General features: G+C 52.8%; 1 pseudogene; it reads right to left on the bottom strand.

Moving 5' to 3' along the window:
- Positions 1-6,071: 6,071 nt before the first annotated feature.
- On the bottom strand, positions 6,072-7,143 carry LOC137228284 (serine/arginine-rich splicing factor 3 pseudogene; annotated as a pseudogene).
- Between the last annotated feature and the right edge of the window lie 8,557 nt (positions 7,144-15,700).

Genomic DNA, 15,700 nt, shown 5'->3' with positions numbered 1-15,700 from the left:
CAGCTCTTCCCTGTGTCTCCAGCCCAGAGTCCTGCCCTGACTTGCCTGCCTCACGGTCACAAGAGTCAACTCCTTAAAACGAAACTATATATGTAAAGATAGTGAATATATACAAGCCTATTAATTTGTATATGTGTGTATAGATATGATATATATATGTATACACATATGTTTATATGTGCATGCGTTTGTAGTCTATGTGTAAGTACTACATACAGTATACATACAAGCCTATATATTTGTGTGTATATATTGTATACATGTATGTATGTGTATATATACAGTATACATATTATGAAGGTGAACATGCTGTATATATACACACACCCATGTATTGATATATGGGTGTGTATGTGTACAGTATATGTACACTGTATGTATGTATGTATACAGTGTATATTGATATATAGGTGTGTATATATGTTGTATACCTGTATGTGTATAGGTATTATATGTATATATGTATGTACTCTCTCTATATACACACTTGCGTGTGTACTTATATGTGTATGTACATGCACATATTTACATATAGGTGTGTGTATACATTGTATATATGTATGTGTATGTATCCTATATATGATATGTGTATGTATATATACGACGAATTTATAGATGCAGTACATATATATTTTTATTCTACATGCTTTTATATGTAGGTGTATATGTGTGTCTATATGTATGTACGTGTATGTATTGCATATATTATATGTGTATGTATGTATACTGTATATATACACACCTAAATATCTTTGTATGTGTGTATATATGTATGATATAGACGAACCTAGGTGTGTATATTGCATATCTTATACGAATGTGTACATACTGTATATATATATACAAACTATGCATTTCATATGTGTGTATGTATAGTGTATATGTATGTGTCTATTGTATATATTATGTGTATATGTGTGTAGACATACTGTATATATACAAACTATGCATTATATATATGTGTGTATATATGTATTTGCATATTGCATATACTATATGTGTATATGTCTGTATGCGTACTGCATATATACACAGCTGTATATTTTTGTATGCGTGTACATGTGTACGTGTGTGTGTATATACACACAGAGGCTATGGATTCTGTTTGTCTGGAGAACCCTCACTGATACGGACACTTATGACAATTGAGCACCTGCTCTTTGCCAGCCAGGGAGCCAAACGCTTGTCCTTTCTGTGTCTCCCTTAAGTGTCACAAGTCCCGGGAGGGAAGGTGATGCCGCTCCTACCAGTTGAGGTGCCTCAGGGTCAGAGAGGTGCACAGGGCGGGGGGCTGGAGCCTGGTGGAGCCCAGGTGGAGTTCTAGCAGCAGTACAGCCTAGCAGTCCCACTTCCCCGGGTGCCTCTCACAAAGACGCCGAGGGAGAGACGGGGTCTGAAGGAGGGGATGAGGAAGTTTCCGTGGGTCTGCAAGCCCAGACCAAGGCTGACTCGTCAAGGGTGTCAGAGGTCAGGACTCTGGTTACCTTGGGGATGGGGTTACACAGAGCCATTCCCATTCTGAAAAAGTATCCATTCTGCTCTTGTTTGTATGTTTACCCCCCTCCCCCAAATCTTTTAAAAACAGATTATCTTGGTTGCTGGGAGCACACAAGGGGAAGTTGTGTGTGAGGGGGTGTGATCCAGGGGACAGGGAGGATAAGCCCCCCACTCGTAGGGCCAGGAGTGGCTCAGCTTTGTGAGCTAAGGATGGCCCGCGAGGTCCCAGAGAGAAGGGTCCCTGCTCCGTCCCTGCTCCGTGCACCCCATTCCCAGCCTGAGAAGTCCGGAGCCCACCCCCTCCCCCCCCACACACACATCAGGGAGGAGAGCCAGTCACCCTGGCTCCCAGGCTCCGGCTCCAAGGCTCCCGGCACTAGGAGCTATTTTCAGCTTTCATGCCCTAGGACACGGCCAGAGCTAGTGTCTCCGGAAACACTCTGTCTGTCTCTCGCCCGCCCGCCATCCCTCCCTCCCTCCTCCGCCTCTTCCCCTCCCGCTCCAGCTGTCCTGCCCTCCACCCTGCATTTCTACACAGGATGGCTCACAGACAGCTGCTCCCCGTGCCCACCCGCCACCATTCGATGGATGTCAAAGCAAGCCCTGGGGACTTCCCTGGAGGTCCAGCGATTAAGACTCTGAGCTTCCACTGCAAGGGGTGCGGGTTCGATCCCTGGTCGGGGAAATAAGATCCCACATGCCGCCCGGCACGGCCAAAGAAATAAATGAATAAAAAATAAAGTTATAGTGATGAAACAGCCCTAGTGGTGCAAGGATGGGACGTATACCTCTATGGTAGAGAATAAAGGTCCAGAAACAGATAGATGAGAACTTGATATGACAGAAAGTGGGGAAATTAAGGAGTTTTCAATAAATGGCATTAGGACAATTGCATATCCATGTGGGAAAATGTAAATTAGAAAAAAAGAAAAAAAGCAAGCCCTGGTCAGGTGTGACCTTGGGCCCAGGGCCATTGGCACACGTTGTCGTGTGGGATGTTCTTCCTTAGACTCCTCCCTCCCTCCTGTGTCACTGTCACTTCCTCCAGAACCTTCCTGGACTCCCCTACACAAGCTCGGGGTGTGCCCTCACCCGCCCACCCTGGATCACCGGAATTCCAATCCCGGCCCACCCTTCCCCGCCAGGTAAAGAACTGGGCCTGGTCAATAAGACCGTAGAGGTCCTCGGCCATTGCTATTGCAGTTGCAATTGTTACTGTGTTTACACAGGGTGACCAACACCCGCCCCCAGTTTGCCCAGGACCGCTCAGGTTTGAGCGCTGGAACTGTGGGGAAACCCTCATTTCCGGGGAACCCCAGAAGGCTGGTCAGCCTATTTAGGATGGATCTTTCACTTGATATCCCAACCCCCGAGAGTCAGAAAGGGAATCTCCCCCCTCCTTCCATGGTAACCTTCATTCATTCATCCACTCATCCCTTTATTCAACTCCTTTATTCAGCAAGTATTTAGGAAGCATCTACTACATAGCAGACACTCTTCTAGGTGCTGGGGACAGTAAACTGAGAAGGTGTGATTTGTTACACGGGGATGATGTCTCGGAGACCACTGCAGGGCATGGGAGGTGGGAGAGGGAAGGGGCAGTTGTAAATGCAGGCTCTGACGGGACTGGGGCGGACCCTGCCCTAAGCCAGGCTGGTTGCTTCAACACAGCTGTCCTCACCCAGGGCCATCCTGCTTCCGCCTCACCCAGTTCTTCGGTGATGTCTGGGGAAAATCTGTGGTTGTCACAACTGGGGGGGAAGGGGCCCCTGGAATCAAATGGGTGGGGACAGGGATGCTGCTGAACCCCACACAGTGCCCAGGAGGGGCCCCCAGCAGAGAATGACCCGCCCCAAATAACCCCAGTGCCATGGGGGAGACCCTGCACTAATATTATTCAGACCCGCTGGTGCCCCTAGATTCCTGCACAGGCTGGGACTCTAACCGGGTCACCTCTGTATCCCGAGGTGACCTAGAGTGGGGCAGCCAGGAGGGCTGAGTATCAGGGATGAAATGACAAATCTCCGTGCCCACTCTCCCCGCCGCACCCCAGGGTCGATGGCCTCTATCTCCTCCCTGTGCAGGTAGCTTTTCCCTGAGCCATTTCTTCTTGTCAAGGTCCCTGTCGCAGGTTGTGTTCCCCGAAGATGACGTTGAGAGCAAGCAGTGGAGTGCAGGTGGTTGATGTGAGACGTGCAGAGAACAGATACAGCTGCCATAGGGTCCCGCAATTCCACTCCTGGGCATAGATCTGGAGAAAACTCTAATTCAAAAATATACATACACCCCTGGGATTTCCCTGGTGGTCTAGTGGTTAAGACTCTGTGCTTCCGGTGCAGGGAGCATGGGATCCATCTCTGGCCAGGGAACTAAGATCCCACATACTGTGTGACAAAAAAATAAAGAAAGAGAGAAAGAAAGAAAAAGAAAGAAAGAAAAAGAAAGAAAGAAAGAAAGAAAGAAAGAAAGAAAGAAAGAAAAGATACATGCACCCCAATGTTCATTGCATCACTATTTATAATAGGCAAGATGTGGAAGCTACCTAAATGTCCACTGATGGATGAATGGATAAAGAAGATGTGGTACATATATACAATGGAATATATTCAGCCATAAAAAGAATGAAATAAGGCTATTTGCAGCAACGTCGTGGATGGACCTAGAGATCATCATACTAAGTGAAGTAAGTCAGAAGAGAAAGACACATATATGATCTCTCTTATATGTGAAATCCAAAATACGACACAAATGAACTTGTCTACGAAACAAAAACAGACTCACAGACATAGAGAACAGACTTGTGGTTGCCAAGGGGGAGAAAGAGGGGGGAGGGTTGGATTGGGAGTTTGGGGTTAGCAGAGGCAAACTATTAAATATAGGATGGATAAGCTACAAGGTCCTACTGTCTAGCACAGGGAACTATATTCAATATCCTGTGATAAGCCATAATGGAAAAGAAAAAGAGTTTTATTTATAGGTTCCATCCCTAACTGAGCTGGCCCATCCCCTCCCATGGTTCTAAGTGCAGCCCGAGGCTGCAGACTTCCCACCGTGGTCTTCAGCTCCAGAGCAAGCCACCTGCAAACCAGCCGCATCTTCCCAGGGGCTGGCAACTCTCCTTTGCTACTGATTCCAAGACACATCCAGATAGCACAAATGTGACCATGAAAACAAACTCAGGCATGTTCAAATCAGGGAAATAACATTCTTATCTCTGTTTAGTAGTTGCTTAATTTTAGAATAGCTTAGAGTTACAAAAAAGTTGCAAAGATCTGTACAGAGTGTGCAGAGTGCTGTGGACCCCCGACCCAGTACCCCTATTTCCAACACGTTAGTACTTTGGTACGTTAGTACGACATGCTTATCCAACTAAGGAACCGAGATGGATACGTTATTATTAACTAAAGTCCACACTTTACTAGAATTTCCCTAGCTTTCCCCTAACATCCTTTTTCTGTCCCAGTCTCCTCTGGGCTGTGACATTTCTCAGACGTCCCTGGGTTTTGATACCTTGAAAGTTTTGAGGAGGACTGGTCAGGTATTTTGTCCCTCAATTTGTTTGTCTGTTGGTTTTCTGATGTTTTTCTTATGGTTCGGCTGGAGTTACGGGGTTTGGGGCAGAAGATCCAGACAGAGATAAAAATGTCATTCTCCTCAGGTCACATCATCAAGGATACACACCATCAAAGATACACACATCAAGGATACACCCCATCAACGGGACTTGTGACAAACAATTTTACCCTTGATCACCTGGCCGGTATCGTCTTTTTTTTTTTTTTTTGCTGCGTTGGGTCTTCATTGCTGCACACGGGCTTTCTCTAGTTGCGGCGAGCAGGGGCTCCTCTTTGTTGCGGGCACGTGCTTCTCATTACAGTGGCTTCTTTTGTTTCGGAGCACGGGCTCTAGCTGTGCGGGCTTCTGTAGTTGTGGCATGGGGGCTCAGTAGTTGTGGCTCCCAGGATCTAGAGCACAGGCTCAATAGTTGTGGCCCATGAGCTTAGTTGATCTGCGGCACAGGGGATCTTCCCGGACCGGGGCTCGGACCCGTGTCCCCTGCATTGGCAGGTGGATCCTTTTTTTGTTTTCTTTGTTCCTTTTGGAACCAAAACTTTAATCCCAAGGAGTCTCACAAAACATATTACAAATGACAGCATGAAAAAAAAAACTGCACAGTAACTCAAAGTTCAGCTCTACAATATACTCTTCATCTGGCAAGACATTGGTATCTTGATCATCTCAACTTCCAAAAAACATTACAAAGAGCTATGTATTCATGTACGGCAATCACAGAGGGGACTTATGACCTAACTCAAAGGGAAACTAACTTCCTTGAAACTTCTTAGATTCTAAACTCACTGGACAACCTCTTGTCCAGTGTGAAGACTAGTGGAATTCTTAAACCTCTAATCTAGGGTAAGGGTGCGGCTTTCATTTCTACCTGCTGGCTTGTGTTCACAGCACCTTTTAAAGACTGCTTGCTTAACTACAGCTGCATACCATATCCCAGCTACAGAAAGTCTCTTCAATGTTTGCCAGTGTTGTTTCCATAATAATAAACATCACACTTTAGGTGGGCAGGAGTTAGAGTTTTATTCTCAGTCTAGGCAAGACCAAAAATTCAAAGCAAATTCAATTTTGCTTAAGAGAACATTGTAAAGAAACAATTCTTCATATTACATGCCTCATATGACCCATTTCAAACCATAGAGAATGACACCTTTATGTGTCACTGTCCCAAGAGACAAACAAATGTGAACAGCTAAAACATTTAAAAAGTGCATCAAGCTTCGGAAGTCTCAAACGAAACTTGAATTTTCTGTACATACTCCTGTCAAATGAAGTTATTTCCTGTGCACCACTCCTCTTGCAAAGTGGTCTGCTATTTCCTTTCATTTGACCTGGATCGGCTAGGAGACCTAGAGAAAGATCGGGACGGCTTGCGATTTCTCTCCTGGGACAGTGATCTCTCTCTTCTCCTATATCTACTAAAGGGACCTGCTCCGGCTGCGGGAGAAGCTTCTGCGTCTTGGACATCTGTGGTGAGGGGGAGGACTCCTCCTCCGATAATCATCTCGAGGGCGAGGACCCCAAGAAGGAGGCGGCCACGATATCGACTTCTCCTTTCCCCATTGGACAGGTCCACTCTTACTCGGCAGCCACAGAGTGTTCTCCCGTCTAGTTCTCAGACAGCATCCGCTGCATCTCGGGGATCTTCATTTTCAACAAGAGCGAAGCCGGGAGGGTTTTTAGCAACCCACACACTTTGGAGTGGTCCATAATATCCTAAAGCTCGTTCGAATTCACTCTTGTTACCAGTGTTTCCAAGATTCCTTACACAAACGTTACAGTCCAACGGACAGGAATGCCGATGCAAGACCCTCCTGGCTCCTGGGTTTCATGGGCCACAGGGTGATCCCGGGCCTCTAGAATCTCGCAGCTGAATCGGCTCGCACAAGCTGTCCTGTGGGGATGCTTTTCCCCCCATGTGTCCAGCCCGGGGCCCTGCTGTCTAGGCCCGACCTCCAGGGTGACAGGGTGAACCCCAGGTCCCTGGAGCAAACACTCAGAGCCCTGGTGACCAGACTCAGGGGGCTGGGGCGGCAGCTGGACATGTGTGGCCACCCTGGTGGTGTTTCGCCCCATCTGCAGTTCCAGTTCCAGCTGAGAAAGAGCCTCGCTGTGTTATTTTCTCCTGGTTGTGTAAGGATCCCCGGTGTCATTTGACAGAAATGTACATGGTGTGTTCTTTCTCTCTTTTCTCCCTGCTTCCTCTCGTCCCTCTCCCCCTCCCTCTCTCCCTCTCCCTCTGTCCCCCTCTCTCTCTCTCTTCCCTCTCCCTCTTTCCTCTGCGTCTCTCTCTTTCCCTCTCTCCCTCCCCCCCTTCCCCCCTCCCCATCCCTCTCCCCGTCCCTCTCCCAACTCCCTCTCCACCTCCATCTCCCCCTCGCTCTCCCACATCCCTCTCCCTCTCCCCTCCCCCTCCCTCTACCTCCTCCGTCTCCCCCGTCTCTCTCCCGCCTCCCCCCTCCCTCTTCCCGCCTCCCCTGTCCCTCTTCCCTGTCCCTCTCTCCCTTCCTCTCTCCCTGTCCCTGTTTCCCTGTTCCGCACGCCCTCCCTCTACCTCTTTCCCTCTCCCTGTCCCTCCACCTCCTTCCCTCTCTGGAGAGGGAAGGAGGTGGAGGGACAGGGAGAGAGAGCAGGATGGGGGGAGAGGGAGAGAGAGGGGGGAGAGGGAGAGAGGGATAGAGGGAGGGAGCGAAAGACGTCTCTCCCTCCCTCCCTCTATCCCTCCCTCCCTCCCTCCCTCCCTCTCTCCCTCCCTCTATCCCTCTCTCCCTCCCTCTATCCCTCTCTCCCTCCCTCTCCCTCTCTCCCTCTCCCTCCCTCCTTCTCCTCCCTCTCCCCCTCCCTCCAACTCTCCCGCTCCCTCCATCTCTCCATCTCCCTCACTCCCTCCCAGAGACGGAGAGATGGAGAGGCAGAGACAAGGGAGAGGGAGAGAGAGAGAGGGAGAGATGGAAGGAGAGGGAGGGAGAGGAAGAGAGGGAGAGAGATATGGAGAGGAGAGCGAGAGAGAGGGGGGGAGAGGGAGAGGGAAAGAGGTCTCTTCCTCCCTCCCTCTCCCTCTGTCCTCCTTCTCTCCCTCTCCCTCCCTCTCTCCCTGTCCCTGTTTCCCTGTTCCGCCCTCCCTCTCCCTCTTTCCCTCTCCCTCTCCCTCCACCTCCTTCCCTCTCCAGAGACGGAAGGAGGTGGAGGGAGAGGGAGAGGGAAAGAGGGAGAGGGAGAGCAGGAGAGGGAGGGGGGAGAGGGAGGGAGAGGGGGGAAAGGGAGAGAGGGATAGAGAGAGGGAGCGAAGACGTCTCTCCCTCTCTCCCTCCCTCTCTCCTTCTCCTCCCTCTCCCTCTTCCACCAACTCTCCCTCTCCCTCCATGTCTCCATCTCCCTCACTCCTTCCCACATAGGGAGAGATGGAGGGAGAGGCAGAGATAAGGGAGAGGGAGAGAGGGAGAGGGAGAGATGGAGGAAGAGGGAGAGAGGAAGAGAGAGAGGGACAGAGGGAGAGAGGGGGGGGGGAGAGAGAGAGAGAGGGAGAGCGGGAGAGGGAAAATGGTCTCTTCTTCCCTCCCTCTCCCTCTCTCCTCCGACTCTCCCTCTCTCACCCTCCCTCCGTCTCCCCCTCTCCTTCCCTCGCCCTTTCCCTTCCTCTCTCCCTCTTCCTCCCTCTGTCACTCCCTCTCCCTCCATCTCTCCCTCACCCTCACTCCCTCTCAGAGAGGGAGAGATGGAGGGAGAGGCAGAGACAAGGGAGAGGGAGAGAGGGAGAGAGGGAGAGGGAGACCAGAACAGGGAAACAGGGACAGGAAGAGAGAGAGGGAGAGGGAGAGAGGGAGAGAAGGAGGAGAGAGGGAGAGGGAGGGAGGAAGAGACCTCTTTCTCCCTCCCTCTCTCCCTCCCTCTCCCTCCCTCTCTCCCTCCCTCCATCTCTCCCTCTCCCTCTCTCCCTCTGCCTTATCTCTGCCTCTCTGGGAGGGAGTGAGGGAGATGGAGAGACGGAGGGAGAAGGAGAGTTGGAGCGAGAGGGAGAGGGAGGAGAAGGAGGGAGGGAGAGGGAGAGAGGGAGGGAGAGAGGGAGGGAGGGAGAGACATCTTTCGCTCCCTCCATCACTCTCTCCCACTCCCCCCTCTCCCTCTCCCCCCTCTCTCCCTCTCCCCCCTCCCTCTCCATCTCTCTCTCCCTCTCCCCCCTCCCTCTCCATCTCTCTCTCCCTCTCCCCCCTCCCTCTCCATCTCTCTCTCCCTCTCCCCCCTCCCTCTCCATCTCTCTCTCCCTCTCCCTCCACCTCCTTCCCTCTCCAGAGAGGGAAGGAGGTGGAGGGAGAGGGAGAGGGAAAGAGGTAGAGCCAGAGCGTGCGGAACAGGGAAGCAGGGACAGGAAGAGAGGAAGGGAGAGAGGGAGAAGGGGAGAGGGAGAGGGAAAGGGGGAGAGGGAGAGGGGAAGGGAAAGAGGGAGAGAGAGAGAGGGACAGGGAGAGAGGGAGGGAGAGAGGCAGGGGGAGAGATGGAGGGAGAGGGAGAGGCAGCGAGGTAGAGGGAGAGAGGGAGAAAGGGAGAGAGAGAGGGAGAGCGGTAGAAGTGCTGAGGAGGGGGGCTCCCTCCCCCTCCCACTCCCATCCTTTCCCTACTGCTTTCTCTTTTCTCTGCTTCAACAAACACCAGGCGCCTTTTAGATCAGCCCTGAAGTCAACGTTGATGCTTGGACAGCCTGACCTACCCGCTGACTTCCAGCCCAGGACCACCGCTGGGAGATGAAGTCTGCGGGGCCCTGGGCGCAGGCTGCACAGGCACCTCCCCTGATGCCCAATCTCTCCCCGTTTACGAGGCAGCCGACACTCCCCTCCCTGACTCCCCAAGATTTGGGGCCTTTTTAGTATGTGTCGATAATGCCATGAGCTACTATTTAACTCTTCCACGAGGACCCATCTCCCAAAATGCAGTGGTTTTCAGCCTTGGCTGCACTAGAGAACCCCCAGGGAAGGGAGAGACGTCTCTCCCTCCCTCTCTCTTTCTCTCCCTCTGTACTTCTGTCTACCTCTCTCCCTCTCCCTCTCCCTCTGGGGTGATGCCCGATGAGCTCAGAATCGCAGATGGCCCCCCCATCCCCTCTCTGTGGCTTGCATGGGGGATGCACCTTCTCACTGTGGCCCGGGCATGGCCTTGACAGTCAGACATCGGGTCCTGCACGGACACTTGTGTTTGTTCCATAGCGCAGGTGGCTGCAGTCTGTGCTTCTGTAGATGGGGGCTGTGCGTGAGCCCTTCGTCTTCCCCGCAGACACCACTGGTGCTCGCTCGGCCTCGCGGGTGATGCGGGGGGCACGGGGGACAGTCTTGTGTCCCCACCTTCTTGGGCTACAGACAGGCCACGCTGGTCCCGTGGTGACTGGGGGCTCCCAGGAGAACCCCACTGCAGACCGGAGAGGTGGCCCCAGAGAAGGTGGCGTACGCCTGGGGCCGGGCCTCATCAGTGAGCCACGGGCCACCTGCAGCAACAGCTGTCTCACCGTCCAGGGGCTGGGTGTTCGGGCGCCGTGGGGTTGAGCCACTGTCTGCACGGCAGCCGTGTTTGTCTTGTTGAGCCCGGGGAGGCCCCTTGGTGGCTCCTGGAAAGACTGGCCGCATTTCTTCCTGCCCTTGGCCTTAGAGCCCATCACGTTCATGCCGTTTCTGGTTCCAAAAGGACCTGTGTTAATAAAGACCACGTGTTAGGACAGCACCAAAGTGTCTAGAAATCCGGGCCAGGAGGAGGAGGGAGGGGGATTGGCTGTGCCCGCCAGTGGCCTGGGAGCCCTGCCCGCCTGCAGAGACCTGGCCCGGGGACCGCGGGGAGGCCGTGGCCCTCGGTCCCCAGCGCCTTCCGTCTCTGGGTTCCAGGAGAACTGCGTGATCCTCAGGGAGCTGGTGAGGCTGCAGGCCCTGAAGTCCCGCCTGCTGGGGTTCCGCACGCATGCCGACTCCGTGCTGGAGATGAACATGGACAAGACCAGCCAGGTGGTGGCCACTGTCCTAGGTAACACCGCCTCCCCCTGAGTCCCAGTGGGGACGGGGTCAGGCGGACCTTGACCGGACGTGGTGCTGCCTGAGACCCCACTGTGTCAGCCCTTGGGGGTCACCTTCCCAGACCCTTCATTCTGCCTCGAGGGGCGCGGGGTCGGGGGTGGCTGGGGGGCCGCCCCAGGGACGTAGCCGCGCCTCTCCCCTCTGCCCGCAGGTGAGCTGGCCCAGAAGCTGAAGCCCCTCGGGGAGCAGGAGCGGCCGTGATCCTGGAGCTAAAGAAGGCCGAGTGCCAGAGGCGGGGCCTGCACTTTGACGGCCCCATCAATGCCTGGGACCTGCGCTACTACATGAACCAGGGGGAGGAGACGCGCTACCACGTGAACCAGTACCTGCTCAATGAGGCTTTCCCCATGCAGGCGCTCACACGCGGGCTGCTGGGCATCTCCCAGGAGCTGCTGGGGCTGACCTTCGACCTGGAGGAGGGCACCAGCATGTGTCACGAAGACGTGAGGCTCTAAACGGTCTGGGACGCGGCCTCGGGCAAGGTCATCCATCGGCAAGTTCTACCTGATCTCTATCCTCGGTGCGTGCGTGGGGGAACCTGTCGGCCGTGGGCCGGGGCTCCTCTGTGGAAGCGGGGCCCCATCCACGTCCCTCCGCAGGGTGGGGAAGTCCGGGCACGCGGCCTGCTTCGGCCTGCAGCCGGGCTGCCTACAGCACGATGGGAGCTGCCAGATTGCCATCGCGGCCATGGTGGCCAACTTCACCAAGCCTACGCCCAACCTGCCCTCCCTGCTGCAGCATGATGAGCGGGAGACCAACTTCCACGACGTCGGGCACGCGATGCACCAGCTCCGCTCCCAGGCGCAGGGCTGCAGGCAGGGGGCGGGGAGGGCCCGGGCGTGCGTGGTCCTCAGGCAGGCCCCCGCCATGGGATTCTTCCACTGACATCACCCCGCACGTGGTGACGCCCTCGGTGTCAGCTTCCATCATCAGACCCCAGGCACTGGGCGCGTAAATAACGGAAATGGATGTCCTCGAGGCTCTAGAGGCTGGAAGACCCAGATCAAGGAGTCAGGGCTGGTTCCCTGCATGTTAAATACATGCACTCAAGAGTTGCCTTGGAAAAAGACAAAAGAAAAGAAAGGAATGTTGCCTGCAAGTCTGCTGACAGCCGGTGATGAGAACCAGAGGGAAGGCTCTGGGGCCGGGGGCGCAGTGCCCTGTGAGCTCGGGGGCTGCTGCCAGTCTCCGTGGAGGCTCAGCAAGTCCCCGTGACTTCCCCACGTGGGGGGCGCCAGCTGAGCGTCTGGGCCCAGGACCCACTGCTCGTTCAGTCTTCCTGTGGTCAGCCCTTCATCCTGAGAGCGATGCTCTCACAGGCTGCACCGGGGCGTGTGGGGACAGTTTACTGAGCTGTACAGACGTCACTACTGCTTTGGACCATTTCCGTCACCCCGAAAATGTCCCTCACGCCCTTAGCTATCACTCCGTCCCCTCGCCAGCCCCTGACAACCAGGAACCCACTCGCTGACTCCGTGGATCTACCTGCTCTGGACGTTTCTCCTCAGTGGGGTCACGCCCTGTGTGTCCTTCTGTGTATGACTTCTCTCGCTGAGCATCGTGTTCTCAGGGTGTATCGACGCGGCAGCGAGCGTCAGGGCTTCACCGCGTTGCGTGGCTGAGGGACGTAAAGACGACAAGAGAAAAGAAAAGAACGTTGCATGCAAGTCTGGTGACAGCCGGTGACGAGAACCAGAGGGAAGGCTCTGGGGCCGGGGGCGCCGTGCCCTGGGAGGCCCTGGCGCTGCTGCCAGTCTTGGTGGGGCACGGGCAGCACCGTCCCTCAGGAGCTGCTGGACAAGCTCATCCAGTCCCGGGAGGCCAACCCAGATGCGGCCGGACCGAGGGAAGGGAAGGGGGCTTCCGGTCTGCCCGGCTGGAAAGCGCGGCCTGGACACGGTGCCAGCCCCCCGTCTCCTTCCTCCCGCCCCCCAGGCCTCTTCAACCTGTGCCAGATCGTCCTGGCCAAGGTGGTTCAGGCCCTGCACACGCAGACGCCCGCGGACCCGGCCCAGGAGAATGCCCGCCTCTGCCAGGAGATCCTGGGGTTCCCAGCCATGCCAGGTAGCCAAGCACGCACCGGGCTCACCTCAGCGGTCGGTTGGCGGCTACTGCCCAGGTCAAGAGGATCGTCTGGTGGTGTGTGAATGGGGACCGACTGACGGGCTCCGGCCGAGGCCCGCTGACCTCTGGCCTCTTCCTGCCACGGTTCCTTGGCTGGTCCCTCCAGCTGTGGCCCGCGGAGTCCGAGGGTGGGGTGGGAGGCTCTGCACATGCTTTCTAGAGAGCCTGGAAGAGGCAGGAGAGGGCTTCATACCCCGAACAGAAGGCATCGACGAGGTCTGCCCGTGCGTGTCGGTGCGGACACGCGGTTCACTCCCTCGTGAGCGCTTTAACCAGCGATCTCCCCGTGGTGGAGGGCGAGCCCCGACTCATCTCTCGCAGCCTCGGCAGCTGACCTTGTAAGAGGCTTAGGAGTGAACCCTCGTGAGCTTCAGCAGAAAGTCGGCAAAGATTTATTTGTGTCCCTCCACTGAACTGCCAGCAAGGTCCCCATTTTCTACAAGTGTTGGGCCAATACTCTCTCTAGTGGCAGGGGACTCAGACAAGGCTGCTTTGGGGCCCCCACCCCCGCTCTGGGGCAGGGGCACTGAGCGGCCAGGGAGCCGGGCAGGAGCCCCTCCGCGTGTGTCCCAGTGACCCACCTGCCTGCGACCTTCGGCCGCCTGGCAGGAAGCTACGACGCCCAGTCCTGTGGCCAGTCATTCCTGCAAGAAACACTGGAACCAGTTTCTGCCAACCCGCCAAAGAAAAACGACTTCAAAGGCAACGTGGTGTCACAGGAAGGGCTTGTTTCTGTGTTTCTTTGTTTTTAGTTCATTAGGCCTCACTTAAAATTCTGATTCCACAATGCACTTGCTTTGGGATCCTGAACAACACTCATAACCTCTGCAAGTTTCAGTAGAGTAAGTTTATGTGATTACCTTCATCTGTAATATCCCTGTGTTGCAATCTTAATTAATTCAGATTAATTCATCTTAATCTTAATCTCAAGTTCAGATCAAAGACTCGTTCCTCTGTGACTTCTCCTCTGAACTGATTCAAAAGCCTCCTCTCCCGTCCTCATCTGGCTTCTCTTCTCTTCTGGAATCTCATAAGAACTTCTATGACCTCTCTGGTTTTTTGTTGTTGCTGTTGTCTGTTGGTTTGGTTTTTAATTGAAATATAGTTGATTTTCAATGTCGTGTCCGTTTCAGGTGTACAGCACAGTGATTCCGTTTTCAGATTCTTTTCCCTTATAAGTTATTACAAAATATTGAGTACAGTTCCCTGTGCCATAGAGGAGATCCTTGTTGTATCAACTCTATGCCTTCTTTGAATGACCGTAGCACTTTGTTGTCTGTATCATTTTTATGTCTGTTGTGGCTTTGTGACTGAAAATGAAAATTTTCTATTTGTTCATGTCCTGGCCCTTCCTTAGAAATGTGTTCATTTACCTATTTCATATTTATTGACTACATCTTAGACACCGTGTTAGCTGCTTGTTCTAGATGTTAGTAAAACATAGACCTTCCTGCTCAAAGGGTCACAGTATTTGTGGGAAAACGAACAAACGAACAACTTACGTCTCAAATAGCTTTGTACTTCCCAAAGAGAGCACACCTCGTAGGTACAATAAATATATGTATTATACATAAATGTATAAATAGTTAATGGCATTAAAAACTTGAGATAACTGCTTTTCTATTCTGAGGAAATGATGATAATATTTCACCAGGAGCTCAACACCACTCTGAGAATGAGGGCTTAATCCCCGACCTGGCTCACTGCATCGCTTTCTTATATGAAAATAGACAAGTCTGTACATGCTCTCTACAAAAAGGCTTATCTGGCATGAATTTCAGATAGCAAGAAGAAAAATTCAAGAGGTTCAGAGAAGCATCCAGAAGCTCAGGTGATTGTCTGGCACTAATACAACTTGCTTGACAGGAAAAGAGAGCTGTAAATCTCACAAAATTCGATGATCTTCTAAGAATTTCAAAACCGCCTGCTAGTAATTAGAAATCCTAGAAGAACCGCTTCTTTTAAAGCATACTGATAATATGCTTTACAGCTTAATATTCAGAAGCCTATGTTTTGGCTAAGTGAGCTTCAGGAATGAAGGAAACTTGTGGTTCAGTTCCATCTACTCTGGAACCTCTGGTCAAAACACCTACTTCTGTGCTCAGCCATCTTATCATCTGTAAAATGGAGGCAACTCTAAGAAAACATAGTTACAGAGATGTTGCACAGTTTCCTGTGTCACTGTCTTCATTTGTTTCAGAAAACCAATAACGTCTAAGCTACTACTGCAAAGAGTGCAGTGTTACTTGGGGTCATCTAGTGCAGCTCTGTCAAAGTAAAGAAAAGCAAAGGGGCCTAGAATAACTATAATTTTCCCAAGAGGACACTATTATTTTATGGCAAATCTGAGTCAGGAACCCTGATCTCTTTGATGCCATTCCATTGTTCTCTCGTTGGGTTCTCAGCAACCCAGAGAAAGAAAGAGAAATAAAACTCCTATGTGCTGTGTCACTGGTACA

The sequence above is a fragment of the Pseudorca crassidens genome, chromosome 7 (genome assembly GCF_039906515.1).
Source record: "Pseudorca crassidens isolate mPseCra1 chromosome 7, mPseCra1.hap1, whole genome shotgun sequence".
Classification (NCBI taxonomy): Eukaryota; Metazoa; Chordata; class Mammalia; order Artiodactyla; family Delphinidae; genus Pseudorca; species Pseudorca crassidens.
Note: the sequence above shows the minus strand (reverse complement) of the source record. Positions and strands in the feature narration are given on the sequence as shown.